The following is a 13,217-nucleotide window of genomic DNA, read 5'->3' as shown; positions in this document are numbered from 1 at the left end:
TCATTGACTCATTAACCTAGTACTTGATTAAGTTGATGATCAATCCAGTTCTAATAACATTGCTAAAAAATTTCAAAGACTTATTTAAGTTTTTCTTAATTTTAAGGATTAATATGATAACAAGATTCAATTTCAAAGACTAAATTGATCATTTACTATTCAAAAGACTTACATTTGTCATGATTATGACTCATCCGTATCAACCTTATAAATAAAGCTCATGTAATGTTACCAAGTACCCACACTTTCCTTGTATTGTTACTTTGTTGGTCAACACACTAACTTAGGTCTTAGAGTGAGTTTACAAGCACTCATTATCTTCATCCTTTGAACAAGTCCCCAATTCATCAACAATTCTTAATAGGTTGATGGTAGGTGCACCCAACAATAATGATGGGTGCACCCAGCACTTAAGGAGAAAAGACTGAAATACCCCTTATCTGTAAGCCTTTTAAGTTGATCCGTAAGCCTTTTATGAATCAACTTGATCCGTATGCTTAATATCAACATACAGATCAACTTGATCCGTATCAACCTTACGAATCAACTTGATCCGTACGATTTACAGACCACCCTCACACACACCCAGCACAAATGTGAAGAAAGCGCATGGGTAGTTTTGATATTTTTAAGAAATGTTGGGTGCACCAGCAATAATGCTGGGTGCACCTAGCATCAGCCTTCTTAGTAGATGTTGTGAGCCTATGAGATACTCGAGGGCCCAACTTAACCATTTTAGCACTGATTGTGCAAAACAATAAATGTATTCCCACTTCCACCAATGTTATCGCCACTTGTTGCCAAGCTCCACTCAAACTTCTAATGACCATGTCAAATATTAGATTTTAAATTGTGACTTATGCAAACACATAAGTGAAATGGACCACCTTGAAGGATTCAAACTTAAAAAATTATATTTAAATTTATTTTTAAGGTAAAATATTAATACCACACTCAAGAAATAAATGAGAAGATAAGTAATAAGTTATTGGATTGATCGCCAACTATCTTAATAAGATCCAATTTAATCATTTGCCCAAGAACAAAGGAATACTCTTAGAAAAGGAAAACTCAAATTTCATTTCAATTCAACTTAATTATGAATTACAAAGTATTATATATTTATAGGTTAAGCTTCCTTCTAAACTTTCTACAAAGAATTGAATTTCCACTTAACATTGAATTCCCAGTAAGAATGAATTTTCACCAAGCATTGAATGTCCACTAAAAATGAATTCTCATTAACCATCGTAATTGAAACGCACCATTTCACTTATATAATAAAATAATATTAAAATAACAAAAAAACCCACCCCCCTCTCAGCTTAAAAACTCCCGAGAGCTTTTTGCATCCTTAGGTCTTTCCAAGCATGAGAAGGTGACGGGAAAAAGGGGAAAACACTACGCATTTCCTTGGATTTTTCTATTTGATCTCTTTAAGGTAAATGTTTATGATCCATTGTATGAGATGGGTATTTTATAACATTGAATAGCTATGGGTTGTGTGAAAAGGTTTAGAAACTAAGTATTAGGGATTATTGTGGTTTCCTCAAAACCCTAGGTTTGTTAAAATTGGGGATTTTGTCTAATCCCTTGTTCTATTATTTTAAATATTTAGATCCTGTAGAAAATACGATGGTTGATCTTCTCAACAACAGTGGAAGACATTGTTTGCGTCATTTAGGTGAGTAGCTAATATACTTAGCAATATTTTTAAATTTCATTTTCGAGAATCAAGTGTACTTTAGATTATATATATATCTTTGGTGAGCTTTGAAATTTATTTTGAGATTTTGATAATATATACAAGGATGAATGTTGAACTGTTGTTTAATTTTATTTATGGTGAGTTCATGAATGATATTGTCGTTTGCTACAACGAAGAGATAATGTAACCTATAAGTTGAATTCTCATGGTATAATTATAATTGCCGTTTGCTACAACGAAGAGATAATGTAGCCTATGAGTTGAATTCTCATAGTATAATTATAATTGTCGTTTGCTACAACGAAGAGATAATGTAGCCTATGAGTTAAATTCTCACAGTATAATGATATGTGTCGTTTGCTACAACAAAGAGATAATGTAGCCTATGAGTTGAATTCTCATAGTATAATGATATTGTCGTTTGCTACAACGAAGAGATAATGTAGCCTATGACTTGAATTCTCATAGTATAATTATATTGTCGTTTGATACAACGAAGAGATAATGCAGCCTATGAGTTGAATTCTCATAGTATAATTATATTATCGTTTGCTATAACGAAGAGATAATGTAGCCTATGAGTTGAATTCTCATAGTATAATGATATTGCCGTTTGCTACAACGAAGAGATAATATAGCCTATGAGTTGAATTCTCATAGTATAATTATATTGTCGTTTGCTACAATGAAGAGATAATGTAGCCTATGAGCTGATTTCTCATAGTATAATGATATGTGTCGTTTGCTACAACGAAGAGATAATGTAGTCTGAGTCAATTACTCATAGTATATTTATATGTTCCGTTCGCTGCAACGAAGAGATAATGCAGCCTACGAGCTAAATGTCGTAGTTATATAATTATCGTTCACCACAACGAAGAGATAATGTGGTCTATGTGCACATAGTAGAATGAATGCTTGATTTTAAAGTAATTGTTTTTGGATGAGAAGTTCTGAAATTTATATTCTTTGGGTACATTGATTTCCAAAAGCAAGTGTATTTTGTTCATTATTTATTTAATGTCATTATAACATCTCTTGGGATGGAAAGACTCATGTAAATGGTGCTCTCTTTCTTGTCCGTTTTGTATATTATGCTCTCACTAAGTCCTTGTGACTTATTCCTTATTTTATTTCTTTTCTCAGATACACAGTAGTGGAGTAATTGATTTCCTGGGATTTGTTGACACACCCAAAAATTTGATTATCTTTTTGGTAGGACCTCATTGTGTCTGATGAATATTTATGGTTGTAACTCCAATATAATACAACTATAGGGGCCAGGGTAGTAAGAGATTTAGAGAGAATTACTGTGTTTTGAAATTTAAATGATTCTCTCTTATAGACATGATGAAGATGTGCTTATGATATTTTGAGACACTTGATGATTAGTATTTATAATCAACTTTTTTATTAAATGGATGGAATGAGATATAGGTATATGGAATTGTCTAGACATATATATGTGGTGTTCTTTGACAGGTTATGTTGTAAAGGGTAGACTGGCCAGACTAAGGAGGTCATAATCTGCGCGCCGATCATGTCCCAAGGGTGGGTCGTGACAGTAATGATTTAATAAGTCTCACTAAATAATGGTTTAGGAAACCTAAAATTGATAAAAATTGACTTAAAAAATATCAAAAGACATTTGAACTTATTACATCAAATTTAAGTGTGAAAATTCATGAAAATTAGAAAATGATTCTTAATTAATTCTTTAGCCCAAAAGCTAACTAACAAGCCGAAGAAACTTCAACCATGGGAGATGCTAGGTGCACCCAGCAATATTGCTGGTGCACCCAGCAATTTTTATGAATGGGCAATTTTGCCCTTTAATAAAAAATTATAAAAAGCCCCCCCCCCCCTCTCCGGAAGAAACTTTCCTTCCGCGAAGCTTCTTCTCCCTCTCCGCGAACTGCTTCTTCTCCCTTCTCTGCGAACTGCTTCTTCTTCTCCGCAAGGCAAGTGCGAACCTCGTCTTCTTCTTCTCCACGAACGAGGTTAGTCTCCCTAACTCCCCTTTGCTTGTATGATACAACATTGTTGTAGCAGTGGAACCTTAGAATAGTTACCTTAGGATAGTAACCTTAGGGTAGAAGACGAGAGGAGAGGACGCCGGAAAAAATGGGGAAAGGAGGCTCACGGCGGAGCCTTCCGGAAGAACATTTTCCGGAAAGTTTCCGGAAGAAGTGTTCTTCCGGAAGAACACTTCTTCCGGAAGACTCCCAGAAAACCTCTTCTGGGAACTTTCCGGAAGAAGTGGTTCATCCGGAAGAATTCCGGAAGACGCGCTCTTCCGAAAGAACTTTCAAATTTCCGGAAGACCTTTCCGGAAGAAGTTCCGGAAGTGGTTTTTTTTTTTTTTGCTTTTTTTTTTTAAAAAAATTTAAAACAGAAATTGTTTTTTAAATGAATTATTTTATTTATTTTGGTTATTTTGTTTTTTAGATTTTATGAAAAATGAGGTTTGGATTTTTGATGTCATGTTTTTTTTATAATTTAAATTGTGTATTTTTACTAAATATTAATTTGTAAATTTTTTTTTTATAAAAGTAGTTGTGTTTGTTTTTGTTTATTGTTTATTTTTTAAAATTAGTGTTTTTTCTTTAAAAATGAAGTTGTCTATTTTTATAATTAAAGTTGTGTGTTTTGGAAGTTTTATAAAAATACTAATTTTTTATAATTAATTAGTTTTTTTATTATAAATGAAGTATTTTATTTTCTAAAAAAATTGTGGATGTTTACTAAATAATTTTTTTACATTAGTTGTTTAATTTTTTTAAAAATTAAGTTGTGGATGTTTAGTAATGAATTATTTTTATATTAGTTGTGTTTTTTTTTTATAAATGAAGTTGTTTATTTTTTCTTTAAAAAAAATTACCTTGTGGATGTTTACTAAGTAATTTAGTTGTGTTTTTTTTAGAAATGAAGTTTCTTATTTTTTTTTAAATTAAGAGTTGGATGTTTACTAAATAATTTTTTTACATTAGTTGTTTAATTTTTTTTTTAAATTAAGTTGTGGATGTTTAGTAATGAATTTTTTTATATTAGTTGTGTTTTTTTTTATAAATGAAGTTGTTTATTTTTTTTTTTTAAAAAAATTAACTTGTGGATGTTTACTAAGTAATTTAGTTGTGTTTTTTTTAGAAATGAAGTTTCTTATTTTATTTTTAAATTAAGAGTTGGATGTTTACTAAATAATTTTTTTACATTAGTTGTTTAATTTTTTTTTTAAAATTAAGTTGTGGATGTTTAGTAATGAATTTTTTTTATATTAATTGTGTTTTTTTTTTATAAATGAAGTTGTTTATTTATTTTTTAAAAAAATTAACGTGTGGATGTTTACTAAGTAATTTAGTTGTGTTTTTTTTAGAAATGAAGTTTCTTATTTTTTTTTTAAATTAAGAGTTGGATGTTTACTAATTAATTTTTTTTACATTAGTTGTGTTTTTTTTTATAAATGAAGTTGTTTAATTTTTTAAAAAAATTAAGTTGTGGATGTTTAGTAATGAATTATTTTTATATTAGTTGTGTTTTTTTTATAAATGAAGTTGTTTAATTTTTTTAAAAAAATTAAGTTGTGCATGTTTATTAATAAATTTCTTTTACATTAGTTGTTTTTTTTTATATAAATGAAGTTGTTTAATTTGTTTTTAAAATTAGGTTGTGTATGTGTGAAAATAATTTGATTTAAGTTAGTCTTATTTGTTTATAAATAAAGTTATTTTTTTATAAAGAAAATTGTGTATATTTTGTTCGAAAAAAATACGTGTTCGACATGATTTACAGATCATGGCCAGAACACGAGGTTTAGGTCGTGCCATAGGTAGAGTTGTAGGCAGAGATAAAGGTGCTGACGAGGATGCTGGCGATGTTCCTGAGAGGCGTAAGCCTACTGCCTCAGCCCGTAGGCTACGCGTTCATCATATGACTACGGAGGGACGTGATATGGCTGAGGACGTCGCTGACATGACTGATGATGTCCCTGAGCAGCCTACGGAGGCACCTGAGATGCGTGCGGACGCACAGGGTGCTGATAGTGGTGAGGGGTCAGATGGTGATGATGCTGCAGAGGGATTCCCTGGTGGTCCACATGACCCGTCAGTGCTGACATCATTTGCCGAGCATGTTGCACATGCTGTGTGGAGTGGACAGGTATTTTAATTTGTTAATTATTTGTCATTGTTTATTTATTTGTTTATGATTAATTTTTTTAATAATTGTATAATTTGTACTTCAAATCAGGAACGTCCTGATTTGAAGTTAGTGTCACATGGGAGGAAGGTGACACTGATTGGGAGGCCAGTGCCTGAGATTGAAGGCATGGTGGTTGCCACAGGATTAAGTCCACTGATAGATTGTTCAGTTATTACTAGCGATCCTGGACTTATATCCGCATTTGTGGAGAGGTGGCACAGTGAGACTAACACCTTCCACCTTCCTGTAGGAGAGCTGATGATCACATTGGATGATGTGTCGTCCATCCTACATTTGCCCATCACTGGCGCCTTGCACAGTTTCCACGCTCTTTCTACGGAGGAGGCCAGATTCTTGCTTACGGAGTTGCTGGAAGTGTCTGCCGAGGAGGCCAGAGCCGAGACAACACTCACACGTGGAGCATATGTACGATTAGGATGGGTTCGTGACATTTATGAGACCAGATGTCAGGCCTGGCGGTGGATTGTCGCAGCTCGCACTTATCTGCTGCACCTTGTCGGTTGCACTCTTTTTGCTAATAAGAGTGCAACATACGTGCATGTGGTCCACCTTGACGCTTTCCGGGACCTCGCTCATAGTTGTGGTTACGCTTGGGGGGTTGCGGCGCTGGTTCATATGCATGACCAGTTAGATGAGGCTTGTAGGACCACCACCCGACAGCTTGCGGGGTACTTGACGCTACTTCAGGTAAATTTTGTGTTTATTAATATGTTAGGTTCGATTATGATTTAAACATGATTTTATGTTATGTTAACCTCAATTATTGTGTAGTGCTGGATCTATGAGCACTTCCCTAGTGTGCACCAGTGCGTGATTGACGATACATACCAGGAGACGTCCCCACGTGCTTCCCGGTGGTTGACGTCGAAGGCGCACATGAAGGGTATCACAGGAGCACCCTACAGGGCACGTTGTGATGGTTTGACTGTCACAGATGTGTCTTGGTTGCCGTACACGGAGCATCGGGGTGTTAGGGCGTTTCAGGAGATTTCATCGTTCCAGGGTCAGCTCAGATGGGGTCCTATGATCGTCACAGTTCGACCGGAGAGGGTGGTACGCCAGTTCGGTTACATCCAGAGCATCCCTCCGCCGCCTGTTAGTGCACGATTGTCACACGATCAGATAGATGACAGGTGGATGGAGTTTGCGGATCACTTACTACCTGCGGGTCAGCTTTGTCTAGTGCCTGGGCAGGTATCTGCGGATTACATGGAGTGGTTTTTCCGCATATCTCACCCTTTCATGACACCGACCTAGGCAGGTGACCAGCAGAGGGATGCACCAGCTGCAGACCCTGAGGACTACATACAGCCGTCCAACCCCCAGGTTCCAGTGGCATTTGACCCCCCTCCACATGTGGTAAGTATATTTGCGCGTTTAATGTTTTATGAGTTGTTGTTTATTTTAAATTTCATAATAAATATTTTTAATGACTTTGAGAGGATGATTACGAGGGATATGAGGCGATTGCACAGAGGTTGGAGCGTGTGCTCAACCTTAGGATAGTCACTGCAGGCACAGAGTTATATGACATTATGCAGGACTGTCTGACGATCGCGAGAGGGGGACCCAGTGCTGATGGGACGGTCAGGGCTCGTCAGAGACGCCGCACGAACCATTGATCATTGTATTTATTTTTTTGTGTTGTAGTTGACATGAATATTTGTAATTATTACAGTTTTTGTTTAATATAGTTGACGTGTTTTGCACAGTTTATTATTTTATAATATAGTTTATTATTCCGATTGTTTGTGGTCCTTAAGTGAAGTTTATGGTTGTTTTAAATTTATTTTTAAAAAAAAGGAACCTAGAATCATGAGTTTTGTTTGTAAGAATTAAATAAAAAATAAAAGTTTTTAAAATGATTAATAATTCATAAGTGAACCATTTTTCCATGTTCAAGTACCCATGTTTGGGATTTTTTTGCGTGGGTGTGCCAGTGCCCTGAGACAATGGAGGGCGGCCATTTCTCATGTTTGGACGTCAAAGAACCCAAAAAAAATAGTCCCGTTCCCCGGTTCCGTCAACTAACACGTCAAAACAAAGCCTCAAAATCCAAAAAAATAGGAAATGGACCCTTTTTCCATGTTCAAGTACCCATGTTTGGGATTTTTTTGCGTGGGTGTGCCAGTGCCCTGAGACAATGGAGGATGGCCATTTCTCATGTTTGGACGTCAAAGAACCCAAAAAAAATAGTCCCGTTCCCCGATTCCGTCAACTAACATGTCAAAACAAAGCCTCAAAATCCAAAAAAATAGGAAATGGACCCTTTTAACAAGTAATTTTTTGGACCACTGAAACAACACATTCAACTTTATTATGGGAATTAAACATGCCGTAAACAGATAAAGGTTACATCAACGAAAAAACAAAAAATTAAACATCACATTCAGTTGTTTAGCGACGTCCCACTGACCTCGTCTTCAACATATTTAGTAAAGACAGCTAAAATTTCTATTGGTCCATATTTTTTCCAGTAGTTAGATTGTACTAACACCTTCAGCAGTTCTTCGTTGGTGATTAGCTCATTTATTTCATATTTTATAACCGTATCTGAATACTCAAACCGAGCTGGTTGGCGAAAAAACAATCGTCTTACCGTTTGTGATTCGTGAATTACAAGAGGGGGAATCCCTTTAGGTGCAACTTGCTTGATTAAATTCTTCAGTTCATCGATGGTACATGTTGAAGGAATTTGAAATTTCTTAGGATTTTTTCCTGTGAACGCGCATCCAACAAATTTTTTCTGCGGTGGCATGTTCCATTTCCCGTTGTAATACAGGATCACGTCATGAATACGAGGCATAGTGCGTTCAAGTAAGTTTATTATTCCATCTGGTGTTCTTCCAACGGTGCATAATAACTCAATCGGACCAACACAAGAAAATTGATCATTACACATTAACATTGTGTTGACATCGTCATCATTTATCAATTTGATACACTCAAAGCGAATTTGGTTACCTGTATCGGTGAATGGCTTCCGGTAGTGAATTTCATCCAAAAATTGTTTGTCGGATAGCTGAAGGGTATTGTGTATTCTGGTTTTTAGGCTTGCAAAATCACACCTATTTGGTACTCGAATGGGCACCGGAGTTGAAGTTTGGAAGTAAACCCCAGTATCATTGTGAATAATCGATCCATTTGGATAAATGAAAGCCAACCTTGAGTTGACAATCGTCTGACTGCTAGTTTCTCCTAGAAATGCCATAGTTTGTGTATCAGTTGGGAGATTATTTGAAAGCAAGATAATGTGTGATTTAGTAGCCTAGTCTGCTATATATATAGATGGTTGTGACCGAGCCTTTGTTTAACTTTGTTTACAAAAAAATAGACACGCGTAAATGTGTAGTCAAGTCAGCCAATGTGTTTTCGCTAATGTGTAGTCAAGTCAGCCAATGTGTTGTCGAGAGACTGCTAGTTTCAGAATGTGTACTGAAGTCAGCCAATGTGTTGTCGCGCTCAAACTGTAATACGCATGCATGTCATTATGTGTTGTCAATTATGACAATGATGTATGCTGCACGCGTAAATGATTTTTGTTGGACCAACAATTTCCTTGCTTAACCAAACGAGTACTTGATAATATTAATTGGTTAGTAACGGGTTACAACAAATTATATCGCATAATGAATACAATTACATAAACAATGCATGTTTAGTCTTCATTTAGGTCTACATAGTGTGTTTTGAATGACATCAAGCTTGTGTATTGTTGCATTCTACTAATATATGGAATTGCCCACTGCTTTGCCTGAGAATAACAATTGCTTGACCACAACAGCGCTGGAGGCGGCAACGGACAATGGTCTTTCAAATAAACCTGTTGTACATGAACAAACATTATATCATGCGCTGACCGTGCCAAACGAACCAGCGAAGTCATTGCATAATTGTTACACTAACTATATTCAATGTACTTGAACAAAATGATTTCCAAACACGTGATCGACACATATGATGCGGTGGCCAGAAGAGTCAGGTGGTGGTTGACTTCTAAGAGGGAAAAATGTCATGCTTTGTTGTTGGGACAACGATACAAGGATTACGTTATACCGTGAAGCAATCACATATCCCATGTCTGTTATATCCATTCACTTGTCCACACTAACCTGAATGAACCAAACATACACATGTAAGTAATTTAAACATTGTTATTAAAAAAAATTAACCTAAAAACATACCTTTGAAAAGCCATCAACAAGTAGGGACAACTTTAATTGTTCAAATCTCTCTGTGCCACCGAAGAGGTTCCTGTACTCATGCGACCACCTGCCAAGTTCTTTAAGCAATTCATTACGCACTAACGGCCACGAATCTTCCCCCATACCTAATAAAGCGGCAATGGACCGATATCCACAGTTACCGTCCGCTTTCACATCCACAACGTCACGAATGAAACCTTGAAAGAATGACACAAATTGATCCAACATCGGGATGATCCTTGTTGGCTGACGCGGTTGAGAACATGATGCACTTCATTTCACTGGAGAGTTGCTGCTTTGAACAGAATGAAAAGCATCAACATACTCCCAGTAAGACGGATCACGCTTTGTGGATGTTTGACTTCTTTTCATCGGTTTCTTCGGTGCACCTTTAGTGTTCACCTTTGACAGAGGAGGGCACATAGAGTTATGATCAGGGTATGCAATTTCTCGAAGTTTACTCTTCAGAGTTACTTTGCCAGCCACATCAAGTTCATCAAACCTTTTAGATATGACCTCTATTTCTTCCTTGATGGTGACTTCCGTCTCACATAACCCTTGGTCTGAAAAGCAAAGTCTCCTCCAAAAAAGATGGACTGACTCCAATGGGATGCCGCCAGCAGTATACCTAGAAAGCTCACATGCACAAGGAAGCCCGTGCGTGCTTCTCATCACACAACCACAAGAAGAGAGATTGTTGCCGAGATAACATAGACGGTCAATCTCAGAAGTAATCTGATTTAAAGCATCCCTCGAAACCATCCCAAGAAGCCTCTTGTATAAGGTTTTTTTATATACATGGCCAACCACATGCGTACTGGTTTCAAAGGATGCTTTAATTTTGACGTGTTGCAGCATGATCATATTGTTCATGGCATCCCAAACACTACATAGGTCTCCAACGCTATTTTGTAGTACTCTTTTGAGAGCCCAATGAGCTGATTCAACCCTACATTTAAAATACACAACAAACATGAAAATATACAACAATTAAATACCATTTAATACTAATCGTTACTAACAAATAAAATCAGTTGTTAATACCTGTTTGTTGTTGTGTTGCCTAGGTGCATGACCTTATTCGCCCATGCTGTAATAAATTTTTCCTTGTGGGGGATAATCCATGTGTCGTTAACATAGTCAACGAACATCGGCCAAGGCGAACAAGCAACTTGAAACTTCTGATGTGACTCATGGAACTCGTATTCGGACGGACAATCAACCAAAGTACCCCAGCTATCCATTACATAGTCCCACACATTTTTTTCCCCGATTAAAGATTTGCACTTCGCCTTCACATTCTTATCGATATGAAACCTGCACAACAAATTAGTAGATTCGGGAAACACAGTTTTCACTGCATTCATCAGTGCTAGGTCTCTGTTAGTGACAATAACAAGAGGGAGGCGATCGTGTCTTAAAAATAGGCCTCGAAATCGTTCCAAAGCCCATACAATATTATTAACACGCTCAGCCTCCAGATATGCAAACCCAACAGAGAATGTCATCGCCGTTGGTGTCACTCCAACAAAGTCAAGTAGTGGGAGTCTGTACCTGTTTGTTTTGTAGGTACTGTCTATAAAAAACACCAGATGACATGCATTGCATAACTTTACTGCATCTGGGTGACACCAAAACAGATCATGCACCACAACTTCATCCTTCAATCTATGCCAATGAATGTATTGATCACGTTCGAGAAGCTTCATCAGATGCTGCATTTCGGTATCAGCTCCTCTTATTGAAGAACGATATGCACTTCTTGCATTGTAAATTTGCTTTATCGTGGTGTAACTGTCGGCATTGTGTTCCTTCAACGTTAGCAAGATGTTTTTCGGTTTCACCATCGACTTTGTCATATCAGCAATAATTTTCTTTTCTTCCTTAGTCAATCGCCCGACGTATGGATGTCCAACTAAGGACTTCGCCAATTCATGATTATGAATCCCACAGATCAACTTCACCATCCAACCTTCCCCTCCATGCACTGGTTTCCCACGAAGCCTGAAGGGACAACCACATTTCCTACTCCCGGTGTCTTTTCTAACGAATTCTTTATTTCTACACTTGTACGTACCACTCCTTTCACACTCAATTAACACAAATGAACTTCTTCCTCTGCTACCGGTCTCTGTGTCAGATCTCATAATCACTGCAACAAATCCATTTTCATGGGCAACTGTTCGAGCCCATTGCAAAACATCATCTCGAGTAGCGAATACCTACAACGCAACCCTAACATATTAATTTTCATACAAACCATCAATTCAACCAATGACTCAAATTATCTATGATTACCTGAGATGTATTAAAAGCATTTGAACAATCGACATGTGGTTCATTCACTCCACATTCTTCTTGATTATCATAATCATAATCCATATGAACTTCTTGTGACATCGCAAAGTCATACCTCCATTGATCTTCGTCCATCTTAAGGACATATGCATCATACACAAGTACATTCAAATTATCATATAACCACATCCAAAAATTTACTACACCTTAAATAACAAACATATTAATAGCACATATGCATCATACACGACTATATTGAAATTATCATATAACCACATCGATAAATTGACTACTTATTAACTAACAACTAATACAAATATATTCTAAATTTATAACTACATTATTTACTTAAACTAAACTTATCACTATAATAAACAACTAATAAAACATTTTTGTACCATTATACATTTAAGTTACCTAAATCATTTAATATTATACCATTATACCTAATTAAATCAATAATCCACAACATATATAAAACAGAAATAAAAAAAATTATAAAACAGAAATATATATATATATTTGTTGTTGTTGTTGTTGTATATATATTTCTGTTAGTTAATAATGGATTATTGGTTTAATTAGGTATAATGGTATATAATTGTGGATTATAATTGTTTTCTTTTATAATGGTATATATATATATATATATATATAAATTATAAAACAGAAATTAAAAAAAATTGCTAATAATTTAACATTCCGGAAGACCTTCTTCCGGAAGTTACTAAGGCCAATTCCGGAAGAAGTGCTTTCGGAAACTACTTCCGGAAGATCTTCTTCCGGAA

The sequence above is a fragment of the Glycine soja genome, chromosome 16 (assembly GCF_004193775.1).
Source record: "Glycine soja cultivar W05 chromosome 16, ASM419377v2, whole genome shotgun sequence".
Taxonomy (NCBI): Eukaryota; Viridiplantae; Streptophyta; class Magnoliopsida; order Fabales; family Fabaceae; genus Glycine; species Glycine soja.
Note: the sequence above shows the minus strand (reverse complement) of the source record.